The sequence below is a fragment of the Budorcas taxicolor genome, chromosome 19 (assembly GCF_023091745.1).
Source record: "Budorcas taxicolor isolate Tak-1 chromosome 19, Takin1.1, whole genome shotgun sequence".
NCBI classification, from domain to species: Eukaryota; Metazoa; Chordata; class Mammalia; order Artiodactyla; family Bovidae; genus Budorcas; species Budorcas taxicolor.
This window is the reverse complement of record NC_068928.1, coordinates 60,137,742-60,151,867: the sequence shown is the minus strand read 5'-3', so window position 1 is coordinate 60,151,867 and position 14,126 is coordinate 60,137,742.

Here is a 14,126-nt window from a genome sequence, read left to right as displayed (position 1 = left end):
TGCATTCACCTGTTGATGGACGTATAAGCTGCTTCACTATATTGGCTGTTGTACATAGTTCCGCTGTGAACATCAGGGCGCGTGAATCTTTTCCAATTGGTGCTTTCTCTTTCTCTGGATATGTACCTCGGTGTAGAGTTTCTGGATCACACGGCAGTTCTATTTTTAGGTTTTTTGAGACACCTCCACGCTGTTTTCCATAATAGTGGCACCAATTTACATTCGGATTATCAGCGTGTGAGGGTTCCATTTTCTCCATATCCTTGCTAACATTTTATATTTGTAGACTTTTTGATGATAGTCGTTCTGACAGGTATGAGGTAATATCTCATTGTTTTGATTTATTTTTCTCTGATAGTTAGCAATGTTGAATATTTCTGCATGTGCCTGTTGCCCATGTGTCTGTCATTTTGGGGAAAATGTCTATTCAGTTCTTCTGCCCATGTTTTCATTAGGGTTACTTTTTGTATTGTGTTGTATGAGTTGTTTCTGTATGCTGGCTCTTAACCCCTTATTGGTAATACCATTTGCAAATATTCTCCCATTCAGGGAGTCTTCCATTTTGTTGATGGTTTCCTTTGCTCTGCAAAAGCTTTTAAATTTAATTAGGCCCCATTTGTTTACCTTTGTTTTTATTTCCTTTGCTTTAGGAGATAGATCCAAAAAGATATTGCTGTGGTTCATGTCACTGAGTGTTCTGTTTATGTTTTCCTCTATGAGTTTTACAGAATCTGGTCTTACATGTAGGTCTCAACCCATTTTGAGTTTATTTTTGTGTATGGTGTTACAGACTGTCCTAACTTCATTCTTTCACATGTAGCGGTCCAATTTTCCCAGCATCACTTATTGACAAGACTGTCTCTTCTCCATTGTACATTCTTGCCTCCTTTGTCAAAGATTAATTAAATATTAGTGTATGAGTTTATTTTTGGGATCTCTTTTCTGTTCCACTATTTGTGTGTCTGTTCTTGTGCCAATAGTCAATTTTTTTTCATCAACAAAATTGAGTTGATATTTTTTCAAGTCGATAAATATGGATCTACCACTTGATTCTAGGTCTTATTATTTATTATTCTACTACATGTACATTACACAATTTACTTCTTTACTCGTTTGATTATTTAACTATTTTCAGTTCTTTGCTATTTGAATAGTACTAGAATAAATACTTTTCGTCTGATTGTCTTACTAGCATAACTTACTGAAATGAGAATTCATTCATTTATTCCTTTGCTAAACAAGCATGTATAGACTGCCTACACTATGGTGGGTATTGGCTTAAGCACTGGGGATATCAGGGGTGACTACACAACTTTTTCTGGTAGAGCTTACATTTTCAGGAGAAAGAAACAGATTATAAACAAATAAGTGAATAATTGACTCAGATTACTATAAGTGTTTTGGCAAAAATAATACTGAGTGACAGTCTAAAGATGGGGGTCTCATTCAGATGGAGTGACCAGGAAGCCATCACTGATGAGGGAACATTTGAACTGAAATCTAAATGTTAAAGTGAATCTTGGTGTTTAAACATCTGGAGCAGATTTCTTTCACCAGTGTTTTATAGTTTTCTATGTATAGGTCTTTAGTTTCTTTAGGTAGATATATTCCTAAGTATTTTATTCTTTTTGTTGCAATGGTGAATGGAATTGTTTCCTTAATTTCTCTTTCTACTTTCTCATTATTAGTGTATTGGAATGCAAGGTATTTCTGTGTGTTGATTTTATATCCTGCAACTTTACTATATTCATTGATTAGCTCTAGTAATTTTCTGGTGGAGTCTTTAGGGTTTTCTATATAGAGGATCATGTCATCTGCAAACAGTGAGAGTTTTACTTCTTCTTTTCCAATTTGTGCCGGGGTCCAGCCCCCACTGGATCCAGGGAAACCCGAAGGAAAAACGGCGTCGGCAGATGATTTAGAGAGAGATAAGGAAAGCATATTGTAGATAAGAAAATAGAGGAGAGAAAGAGGCTGATATTCCTTGGTTTACATAGAAAGCCAATAAAACTCCAAGACAAGAAGTTTGCCCTGTTCACAGAGGCCACAGGTGCCCTCCTGGTCTCCCGAGGGAGTGAAGACGCAGAACGTCTTCCCGTTCAGGTCTTAGAAATCCGGGCAGAAAAGTGAACGTAGGGAGTCTCTATGCTCCAAGGGATCAGCCTGAAAAAGAGAGGGCGAGAGAGAGAGAGAGAATGATTGACACAGGGTGACCAAGCTTCTTTGGTGAGTGAGGCCCAATTACTTTATTTTTCGAAAGGTACTTTTATACCTTGCCTTATACATAGAGGGAAATGAAAGATGCAAGGTCATACAGAGTGAGCCCAAACATTCCAGCAGTTTTGCCCTTATCAAAACCAGGATTTTTTCTGCATACCTTTCCCACAAATGATGTTGTGTACAGTATCTTCTGGCCTTGGAGACCTGTGAACATTTTATGACCCTCTTTTGACAAAGGCTGCTCAACCAGAAAACTTATTTTCCCTCAAAGTGTTTTTTCTTTATATTTCTAATCTATGTCAGCTTCAGAAAATGCTAAACAGAGTTATATTTTTCACAGAGCAAAGGTGCAATGAGTTACAAGAAAGAACCAATTAGTTCAAAGGTCTGATGTGGTTAATTTCAAGGCTATACTTGTTTTTCTTACATTCTCACTATGTTAACTAATGCAGTCCCAGGTGCACAGTGGATAAGAGATATGGGAACTTAGCAACAAGCATTGGCCCTATAATGAAATCCTACCCCAGCACTACTCTAATAACTTTTAATTCTTTGAAAGGCTTTATGTTTTAGGCTTCTCATGCCTCTCACAGTTGAGGGGCTGTAAACAATCACATGCGTAAACAATCACAGTCTGGATAAACCTGCTAAGCAAGCTAGAATGCTAACAGAGGGGGTTTGATTTGAAATATTCCTCTCATGTCCAGGAGACTTAATAGCTAGAGCCCTAAGTTGATTTTCGCCAGAGAAAGATGGTTGGGGATAGCCCCCTGTTAATGTCAGAGGAGTTGGTGAAAGTCATGAAATAGTAAAACAGACAGATTCTAGTTTTGGGGTAGATGCTTGAGAAAGCCTAGGGAGCCCCTTGAGTCCTGAAGTCTTGCTTAACAGTTCTCTTCCACATGACCTTGTCATGGGTGGGATCTCCTGTGGTGGCTCCCGGCAAATTTGGATTCCTTTTATTTCTTTTTCTGCTCTTATTGCTGTGGCCAAAACTTCCAAAACTATGTTGAATAATAATGGTGAAGAAATCAAAGAGGACACTAATAGATGGAGAAATATACCATGTTCATGGATCGGAAGAATCAATATAGTGAAAATGAGTATACTACCCAAAGCAATCTATAGATTCAATGCAATCCCTATCAAGCTACCAACAGTATTTTTCACAGAGCTAGAACAAATAATTTCACAATTTGTATGGAAATTCAAAAAACCTCGAATAGCCAAAGGAATCTTGAGAAAGAAGAATGGAACAGGTTGAATCAACCTGCCTGTCTTCAGGCTCTACTACAAAGCCACAGTCATCAAGACAGTATGGTACTGGCACAAAGACAGAAATATAGATCAATGGAACAAAATAGAAAGCCCAGAGATAAATCCACACACATATGGACACCGAATCTTTGACAAAGGAAGCAAGAATATACAATGGAGAAAAGACAATCTGTTTTAACAAGTGGTGCTGGGAAAACTGGTCAACTATTGTAAAAGAACGAAACTAGAACACTCTCTAACACCACACACAAAAATAAACTCAAAATGGATTAAAGATCTAAATGTAAGACCAGAAACTATGAAACTCCTAGAGGAGAACATAGGCAAAACACTCTCCGACATAAATCACAGCAGGATTCTCTATGACCATCTCCCAGAATATTGGGGAACATAGGCAAAACACTGACATAAATCACAGCAGGATCCTCTATGACCCATCTCCCAGAATATTGGAAATAAAACCAAAAATAAACAAATGGGACCTAATTAAACTTAAAAGCTTCTGCACAACAAAGGAAGCTATAAGCAAGGTGAAAAGACAGGCTTCAGAATGGGAGAAGATAATAGCAAATGAAGCAACTGACAAAAAACTAGTCTCAAAAATATACAAGCAACTCCTGCAGCTCAATTCCGGAAAAATAAACGACCCAATCAAAAAATGGGCCAAAGAACCAAACAGACATTTCTCCAAAGAAGACATACAGACACATGAAAAGATGCTCAACATCACTGTCAGAGAAATGCAAATAAAAACCACAATGAGGTACCATTTCACGCCAGTCAGAATGGCTGCTATCCAAAAGTCTACAAGCAATAAATGCTGGAGAGGGTGTGAGAAAAGGGAACCCTCTTACACTATTGGTGGGAATGCAAACTAGTACAGCCACTATGGAGAACAGTGTGGAGATTCCTTAAAAAAACTGGAAATAGAACTGCCTTATGACCCAGCAATCCCACTACTGGGCATACACACTGAGGAAACCAGAATTGAAAGAGACACGTGTACTCCAATGTTCATCGGAGCACTGTTTATAATAGCCAGGACATGGAAGCAACCTAGATGTCCATCAGTAGATGAATGGATAAGAAAGCTGTGGTACATATACACAATGGAGTATTACTCAGCCATTAAAAAGAATGCACTTGAATCAGTTCTAATGAGGTGGATGAAACTGGAACCTATTATACAGAGTGAAGTAAGCCAGAAAGAAAAACACCAATACAGTATACTAATGCATATATATGGAATTTAGAAAGATGGTAATGATATGTGAGACAGCAAAAGAGACACAGATGTACAGAACAATCTTTTGGACTCTGTGGGAGAGGGAGAGGGTGGGATGATTTGGGAGAATGGCATTGAAACATGTATAATTTCACATAAGAAATGAGTCACCAGTCCAGGTTCAATGTGAGATACAGGATGCTTGGGGCTGGTGCACTGAGATGACCCAGAGGGATGGTATGGGGAGGGAGGTGGGAGGGGGGTTCAGGATAGGGAACATGTGTACACCCGTGGCGGATTCATGTTGATGTAGAGCAAAACCAATACAATATTCTAAAGTAATTAGCCTCCAATTAAAATAAATAAATTTATATTTAAAAAAAATCTGAAGCAGGGATGTAAGGGTGAGTGAGAGCAGGGCGATCAATCAGTGTATATTTCACTAATCTACAGGGAAGTCAAAGAAGAAGGAATTTTGTGAGGCAGGAATTATAGATGAAGAATTCTGTATAAATTGTGTTACCCTTGAAGTGCCTCTTAGACAAAATTGTAGATACACATTAAGTCATTGGAGATCTGAATTTGGAGCTCAGGAAAACTGTAAGCAGTAGAGAAGGAAGTGTGGATGGCATGCATCAGCATGTGAGAAGCAAGAAAGGCTTGGGAGCTGGAGCTCAAACTTAAGGAGAAAACAGGGAAATGAGGAGGGCTGAGGATTCATCTGTGGAGACAGCAAAAGTTTAGATGCTTAGATGCTGAAGTGAAGAGGGGACGGCATGAGGACAGGCAGAGAAGATGGCCGTCTGCAAACCAAGGGGAGAGACCGCAGTAGAAACCATCCATCAACACCTCAATCTGGGACTTCTATCCTCTAGAAATGCAAGAAAATACCATTCTGTTGTTTCAGCCACCCAGTGGCACCCTGTCATCATGGTAGCACTAACAAGCATGATACACAAAGGTATCATGAGTATAGAAAAAAAGGAGTTGGTCAATAAATTATATGTTCAGCTGACCACACAGAGTAGTTGGCAGGAGAAGCTGAGGATGACCGTGCTTGGAAAATGGGAGGTGGTGGTGAAGGAGCAAGGTGTTGAAGGCGGTGAGGCTACTGGTGATGCCAAGGGTGCAACACTGGCGGTGCTCAGCTTGGGCTGAGGAGGAGATCATGGGAGGAAGGGGCCAGGAGGGAGAGCGTGTTGCACCTGGGGAGTCCTCCATGCAGATGCTGAAGTCACCTGCCAGGGCGGAGTGAGGAGGGGAGGGGTGAGTCGCGGGGAAAATATCCCACAAATGAGACAGCGAGAGACATGAAGACATCCTGGGTGAGAATGCTGCCACCCGGGGCTTCCCTGGGAGTCCACGGCTAAGACTGCCCTCCCAGTGCAGGGGCCCGGGTCCGACCCCCGGTCAGGGAGCTAGATCACGTGGCGTGACTAAGACCCAGTGCAGCCAGAGAAATAGATTAATGCTTTTTTAAAAATGGCAGAGGTAATCCCCTGGAGAAGGAAATGGCAACCCACTCCAGTATTCTTGCCTGGAGAATCCCATGGACGGAGGAACCTGGTGGGCTACAGTCCATGGGGTCGCAAAGAGTCAGACATGACTGAGCGACTTCACTCACTCACTCACTTACTCAAGTGTTAGGTAAGGTTTGATTACGTCAAAAATGGTAGGAGGGGAAAGAATTAGGAAGAGATGGTGGTGAAGAAAGAACAGGATGATTCATCTGTAGACCATGAGCACTTGGGGTCTGAGCAAAAGCTGGCTTTTATGGAGAAGATGGGCAAAGAGACAGAGTCTGCAGGGAGATCTCAAGGCTTACGCAGGAGAAGAAGGGAAAGGAAAAGACCAGAATCAGAGTCAAGGGCATGAGAAGTCTGCTTATTCTGGGGCATGAGTCCCATGCAGAATCCACACTGAAAGATATTATGTGTGCCAAGTTGTGTCCTTCATCATGACTCTTTGCAACCCCATGAACTGTAGCACACCAGGCTCCTCTGTGCATGGGATTCCCTAGGCAAGAACACTGGTGTGGGTTGCCATGCCCTTCCCCCAGGGGATCTTCCTGACTCAGGAACTGAACCCTGGTCTCTTATGTCTCCTGCATTGGCAGGCGGGTTCTTTACCACTAGCACCACCTGGGAAGCAAAGTAAGACTGACTAATTTACTTATTTTTATATAGTTTTAATTTTTTTCTCCCAGTTTTATTGAGATATCATTGACACATAGTGCTGATAAGTGTAAGGCATACATGATTTGTCTCACATACATCACAAAATGATCATAATAAGTTTCATGAACATTGAGCATCTCATATAGGTGCAACATTAAAGAGAAAAAAGTTTCTTTGTAATGAGAACTCAAGATTTACTCTAAGAACTTTCATATATAACATACAGCAATATTAATTATGTTTATCATGTTGAACGTGACAATCACTCTCATCTTAATGTAGACACATTGAAATCACTTTCCCTAATACCATACACAAAGATAAACTCACATTGGATCAAAGACCTAAAAGAAAGGCCACTCACTATAAAACCCTTAGAGGAAAGCATAGGTAGAACACTCTTTGACTTAAATTTCAGCAAGATCCTTTTTTGACCCACCTCCTAGAGTAATGAAAATAAAAACAGTAAGTAAATAAACAAGCAAACTTAAAAGCTTCTGTGCAGCAAAGGAAACCATCAATTCAGTTCAGTTCAGTTGCTCTGTTGTGTTTGACTCTTTGTGACCCCATGGACTGCAGCATGCCAGGCCTCCCTGTCACCAATGCCACCAACTCCCAGAGTTTACTCAATCTCATGTCCATTGAGTCGGTGATGCCATCCAACCATCTCATCCTCTATCACCCCCTTCTCCTCCTGCCTTCAATCTTTCCCAGCATCAGGGTCTTTTCAAATGAATCAGCCCTTCACATCAGGTGGCCAAAGTATTGGGAGTTTCAGCTTCAACATCAGTCCTTGCAATGAACACCCAGGACTTATCTTGTTTAAAGAAAACCATAAATAAGACAAAAAGACAACCCTCAGAATGGGAAACAATGTTTGCAAATGAAGCAGCTGACGAAGGATTAATCTCCAAAGTGGACAAGCAGCTCAGTTCACCCAATTTCAGTTTAAGTAGAGAACGACTCACTGAGGTGGTGCGTCTTTGGTTTTCAAGCCTCAGAAGGTCCTGGAGTGTGTCTGGGTTGATATGAGGTGCACTGCTCACGGTGGAGCAGGCACAGATGGCTCCACATGATGCAGAATCACAGGAGGTTATTCCTGAGGAAGCAGACCAGCTGCTGGCCTGGAGAAGAGCCACTGGCAGGTTTGTCTGTCCTGACAAGGGGGACTTTCAGTCTCCCCATGTGGACCCCAGGTGGAAAGCCCCAACTGAAGAAGCTGATGTGTTTTATGCACAAGACACGAGGGGCCGGCTTCATGATGACTGGGTTGTCCACCTGCTGAATATGCTCATTTTCCAGGTCACGATAGATCCTGTGGTTAAGGGACTTCCTTGCACATGACCCCCCATGTACCTTGTTACAAAACTGAAAAACCATCTGGGAAGCTTTATCCAGTTTGCAATCTCAGCTTCCTGAAATGGGTCATGTGCTCAGTCACTTCAGACATGTCTGACTGTGCGACCCCATGGACTATAGCCCACCAGGCTCCTCTGTCCATGGAATTCTCCAGGCAAGAAGACTGGAGTGGGTTGTCATGTCCTCCTCCAGGGGATCTTCCTGACCCAGGGATTGAACCTTGTGTTTCCTGCATTGGCAAGCAGATTCTTTATCACTAGTGTCTTACATGCTGAAAAAAACATTAGGTTTCTTAACAAGAGGATGGGAAGTGTCAAATGACTCTTCCCAGCAAGGTGGCAATCTTTAAAGAGTTCTTAAGAAATAAGGCGAATAAAGTGAATATTGATAGCAGCCAGACAAAGAGTAAAGATAGAGGGAGGTGTCACAGGACCCGTCCCTTCAGGGTGGGAGTTTGTATGTGGTTGTTAAGGAATGAGATGAATAAAATGAACACTGACTGGCTTAAAACTAAGGCTTTAATTTATCACCAAAGGTTGAGAGCAACAGAGGATGAGAGGGTTAGATAGTATCACCAACTCTAAGTACATGACTCTGAGCAAACTCCAGGAGATGGTGGATACTGGAGTGGGTTGCCATTTCCTTCTCCAGGGGATCTTCCCAACCCAGGGTTTGAACCCTTTCCCCCTACATTGGCAGGTGGATTCTTTACCACTGAGACACTTGGGAAGCCCCAGTATCACATAAAACTGTTGAAAAGACCATGCTATTAATATTACAAAAACTGAGAAGTACACTGGCCAAACTTTGGGATTTTTATGCTTTATATCCTCTTATAAGACTATATCCTTCAACTGAAGACTAGCTAAGTGGTTTAGCAAAGCAAAATAAATGTAGCAAAGTAGAAACACGTCTTAAAAAGCTCACTACTTGGACTGCTTTCCTTTTTCAGCAATTTCTTTTTTAAAAAATATTCCTAATCCCACTACCTTTTCCTGTTGATAAATGTGCAGGAGAGAAATGCCAGTCCTTTGAGTGAGTTGGAAACTCTTCATGTCTCCAATCAAACGCTTGGCTAACGTCTTGCATTTCTTTTTGTATTTAATTAGACATTAAAGATATAGAGACATTATTTTCTTGGAAAGTCCGACTCTTTGCATGACTAAGCCTTAATTAAAACAAGGACCTGGTTCTGCTTCTGCTGGATCCTGGGGAGGAAGTACCCAAGAAAATCACTTGATAAGCCTCTCTTTTGAAACATGTAACTCCAGCTCCTTACAAAGAAGTGAGAAGTAAAAGCTCGTACCCACTCCTACATTTAGTTTTCCCTAGATTTATTGCAGTTATAAGAAAGGGAATATTATATGATGGACTCTTCTTGATATTCATGAAAATGGTTCACATTTATGGAGCTAAGTACCAGCTACTGAGTACTGGTACTTAGAAGAAAGTGAAGAAGAACTGAAGAGCCTCTTGATGAAAGTGAAAGAGGAGAGTGAAAAAGTTGGCTTAAAACTCAACATTCAGAAAACTAAAATCATGGCATCTGGTCCCATCACTTCATGGCAAATAGATGGGGAAACAATGGAAACAGTGACAGACTTTATTTTCTTGGGCTCCAAAATCACTGCAGATGGTGACTGCAGCTGTGAAATTCAAAGATGCTTGCTCCTTGTAAGAAAATCTATGACAAACCTAGACAACATATTAAAAAGCAGAGACGTTGCTTTTCCAAAAAGGTCAGTCTAGTCAAAACTATGGTTTTTCCAGTAGTTATGTATGGATGTGAGAATTGGACTCTAAAGAAAGCTGAGTGCTGAAGAATTGATGCTTTTGGACTGTGGTGCTGAATAAGACTCTTGAGAGTCCCTTGGACTGCAAGGAGATCAAACAAGTCCATCCTAAAGGGAATCAATCCTGAATATTCATTGGAAGGACTGATGCTGAAGCTGAAACTCCAATACTTTGGCCACTTGATTAGAAGAACTGACTCATTGGAAAAGACCCTGATGCTGGGAAAGATTGAAGGCATAGGAGAAGGGGATGACAGAGGATGAGATGGTTGGATGGCATCACACACTCAATCACACTCATCACACACTCAAACATGAGTTTGAGTAAGCTCTGGAAGTTGGTAATGGACAGGGCAGCCTGGCATACTGCAGTCCATGGAGTCACAGAGTCGGACACAACTGAGCGACTGAACTGAACTGACCAGCTGCTTTCATTGTACATAGATTATCTTAATTGACTACTCATAACAACAGCTCTGCAAAGTAAGTATTATTATCTGATTCATTTTTTATTTTATTTTTAAAATTTTATGAGTTTTTATTTATAAAATTAAACATTAAATTTGATATATTTTATTAATTTAATTTAATTTTAATTTTATTTTATAATTGCTTTACAGTGATGTATAACTTTTTACTGTACAGTGAAGTAAATCAGCTATATCTCCCCTCCTGTTTGGATTTCCTTCCCATTTGGGTCACCACAGAGTACGGAGTAGAGTTCCCTGTGCTACACACTTGGTTCTTACTAGTTATCTATTTTCTACATAAAGTCAATAGAATATCTATATATCAACCCCAGTCTCCCAATTCATCCCAGCCCCCTTTTTCCCTTTGTATCCATACGTTTGTTCTCTATGTCTGTGTCTCTATTTCTGCTTTGTAACTAAGATCATCTATACTAGATTTTTGTTTTTTTAGATTCTATATATATGCATTAATATATGATATTTGCTTTTATTTATGTCATTTTGAGCATCTGATTCACTTTACAAGCAGATAAAGCATGAAACGTTTACATATAGAGTGCCTGAGTTGCATATGTAATGAAGTAATGGAATCAGGATTCAAATCTATGTTCAGTTCAGTTCAGTCGCTCAGTCGTGTCTGACTCTTTGCGACCCCATGAATCGCAGCACGCCAGGCCTCCCTGTCCATCACCAACTCCCGGAGTTCACGCAGATTCATGTCCATCGAGTCAGTGATGCCATCCAGCCATCTCATCCTCTGTCGTCCCCTTCTCCTCCTGGCCTCAATCCCTCCCGGCATCAGAGTCTTTTCTAATGAGTCAACTCTTTGCATGAGGTGGCCAAAGTACTGGAGTTTCAGCTTTAGCATCATTCCTTCCAAAGAAATCCCAGGGCTGATCTCCTAAATCTATGTAGCTTGGCCTGAAAGTCTGAATTGACCAATAGAATATACCTGTGATTCTCGAACTGTGAGCTGATGTACTCTGGGGTACTTAGCTAATGCATTCAGTTATCCTAATTTTTCCAGAGAATTGTCTCTTTGGTATGATGCAGATTAGTATGCTGGAGTGGGTTGCCATACCAGAAGGAGTATTGGAATGGTTTGCCATTTCCTCCTCCAGGGGATCTTCCTGACCCAAGGATCACACCTGAATCTCCTGCAGCTCCTGCACTGGCAGGCAGATTCTTTACCATTGAGCTACCTGGGCTTCCCAGGTGGTGTGCATGTGTGGTCTCAGTCATGTCCAACTCTTTGCAACCCCATGGACTGTAGCCCACCAGGCTCCTCTGTTCATGGGATTTTCCTGGCAAGAATACTGGAATGGGTTGCCATTTCCTCCTCCAGTGGATCTTCCTGATTGAGGGATCAAACTGGCATCTCTTGTGTCTCCTCTATTGGCAGGGAGATTCTTTGCCACTGGGTAAAGACATGCCAGTTCGATCCCTGGGTTGGGAGAAGGGAATTGCCCTTAGTATACAAGTTTATATTTGAAAAATATTCTCAAATTCCTCAAGAAAGTTCTGATATTAAAATTAGTTTTTTACTTCAGGTCTTCCATTCCTCCTCCCCAAAAATGTACTGATAATTCTTAACCAGTGTAGTTACAGAGATAGTTCAGGTCAGGACTGAAAGTTTTCTCTACATTTTAAGAATCTACTGTGATAATTGACTTTGTCCTGTACAATAGCCGTTTCTTGTTTCAGGACACATTATATGTCACTAAAACGTTCTTAATCTTCGCTTATGCATTTAGTTAAGGCTTGTGTTGAATTCCTAGTATTGATTGACCATGTTCATTGGAAGGCTTTCTTTTAAACGATACTGTCTGCTAATTCCTATTTTAGGAAATGACAAGACAAAGCACTTTTTCTGCTTCTCTCACCTGATGGCTCTGGGCTTTCCTTTTCTCTGGAATAATAAATTTTAGGAAGCCCATGCAATGAGAGGCACATTTAAAACATTTTTAGTTCTTTGGCCCATTTTTTGATTGGGTCGTTTATTTTTCTGGAATTGAGCTGCAGGAGTTGCTTGAATATTTTTGAGATTAGTTCTTTGTCAGTTGCTTCATTTGCTATTATTTTCTCCCATTCTGAAGCCGGTCTTTTCACCTTGCTTATAGCTTCCTTTGTTGTGCAGAAGCTTTTAAGTTTAATTAGGTCCCATTTGTTTATTTTTGCTTTTATTTCCAATATTCTGGGAGGTGAGTCATACAGGATCCTGCTGTGATTTATGTCGGAGAGTGTTTTGCCTATGTTCTCCTCTAGGAGTTTTATAGTTTCTGGTCTTACATTTAGATCTTTAATCCATTTTGAGTTTATTTTTTGTGTATGGTGTTAGAAAGTGTTCTAGTTTCATTCTTTTACAAGTGGTTGACCAGTTTTCCCAGCACCACTTGTTAAAGAGATTGTCTTTAATCCATTGTATATTCTTGCCTCCTTTGTCAAAGATAAGTTGTCCATAGGTGTGTGGACTTATCTCTGGGCTTTCTGTTTTGTTCCATTGATCTATATTTCTGTCTTTGTGCCAGTACCATACTGTCTTGATGACTGTGGCTTTGTAGTAGAGCCTGAAGTCAGGCAGGTTGTTTCTTCCAGTTCCATTCTTCTTTCTCAAGATTGCTTTGGCTATTCGAGGTTTTTTGAGTTTCCATACAAATTGTGAAATTATTTGTTCTAGCTCTGTGAAAAATACTGTTGGTAGCTTGATAGGGATTGCATTGAATCTATAGATTGCTTTGGGTAATATACTCATTTTCACTATATTGATTCTTCCAATCCTTGAACATGGTATATTTCTCCATCTATTAGTGTCCTCTTTGATTTCTTTCACCAGTGTTTTATAATTTTCTATATTTAGGTCTTTAGTTTCTTTAGGTGGAGAAGGCAATGGCACCCCACTCCAGTACTCTTGCCTGGAAAATCCCATGCACGGAGGAGCCTGGTAGTCTGCAGTCCATGGGGTCGCTAAGAGTTGGACACGACTGAGTGACTTCACTTTCACTTTTCACTTTCATACACTGGAGAAGGAAATGGAAGCCCACTCCAGTCTTCTTGCTTGGAGAATCCCAGGGACGGTGGAGCCTGGTGGGCTGTCATCTATGGGGTCGCACAGAGTCGGACACAACTGAAGTGACTTAGCAGTTTCTTTAGGTAGATATATTCCTAAGTATTTTATTCTTTTCATTGCAATGGTGAATGGAATTGTCTCCTTAATTTCTCTTTCTATTTTTCTCAGTATTAGTGTATAGGAATGCAAGAGATTTCTGTGTGTTGATTTTATATCCTACAACTTTACTATATTCATTGCTTAGCTCTAGTAATTTTCTGGTGGAGTCTTTAGGGTTTTCCAAAGAAGACATACAAATGGCTAACAAACACATGAAAAGATGCTCAACATCACTCATTATCAGAGAAATGCAAATGAAAACCACAATGAAGTACCATTTCACGCCAGTCAGAATGGCTGTGATCCAAAAGTCTACAAGCAATAAATGCTGGAGAGGGTGTGGAGAAAAGGGAACCCTCTTACACTGTTGGTGGGAATGCAAACTAGTACAGCCACTGTGGAGAACAGTGTGAAGATTCCTTAAAAAACTGGAAATAG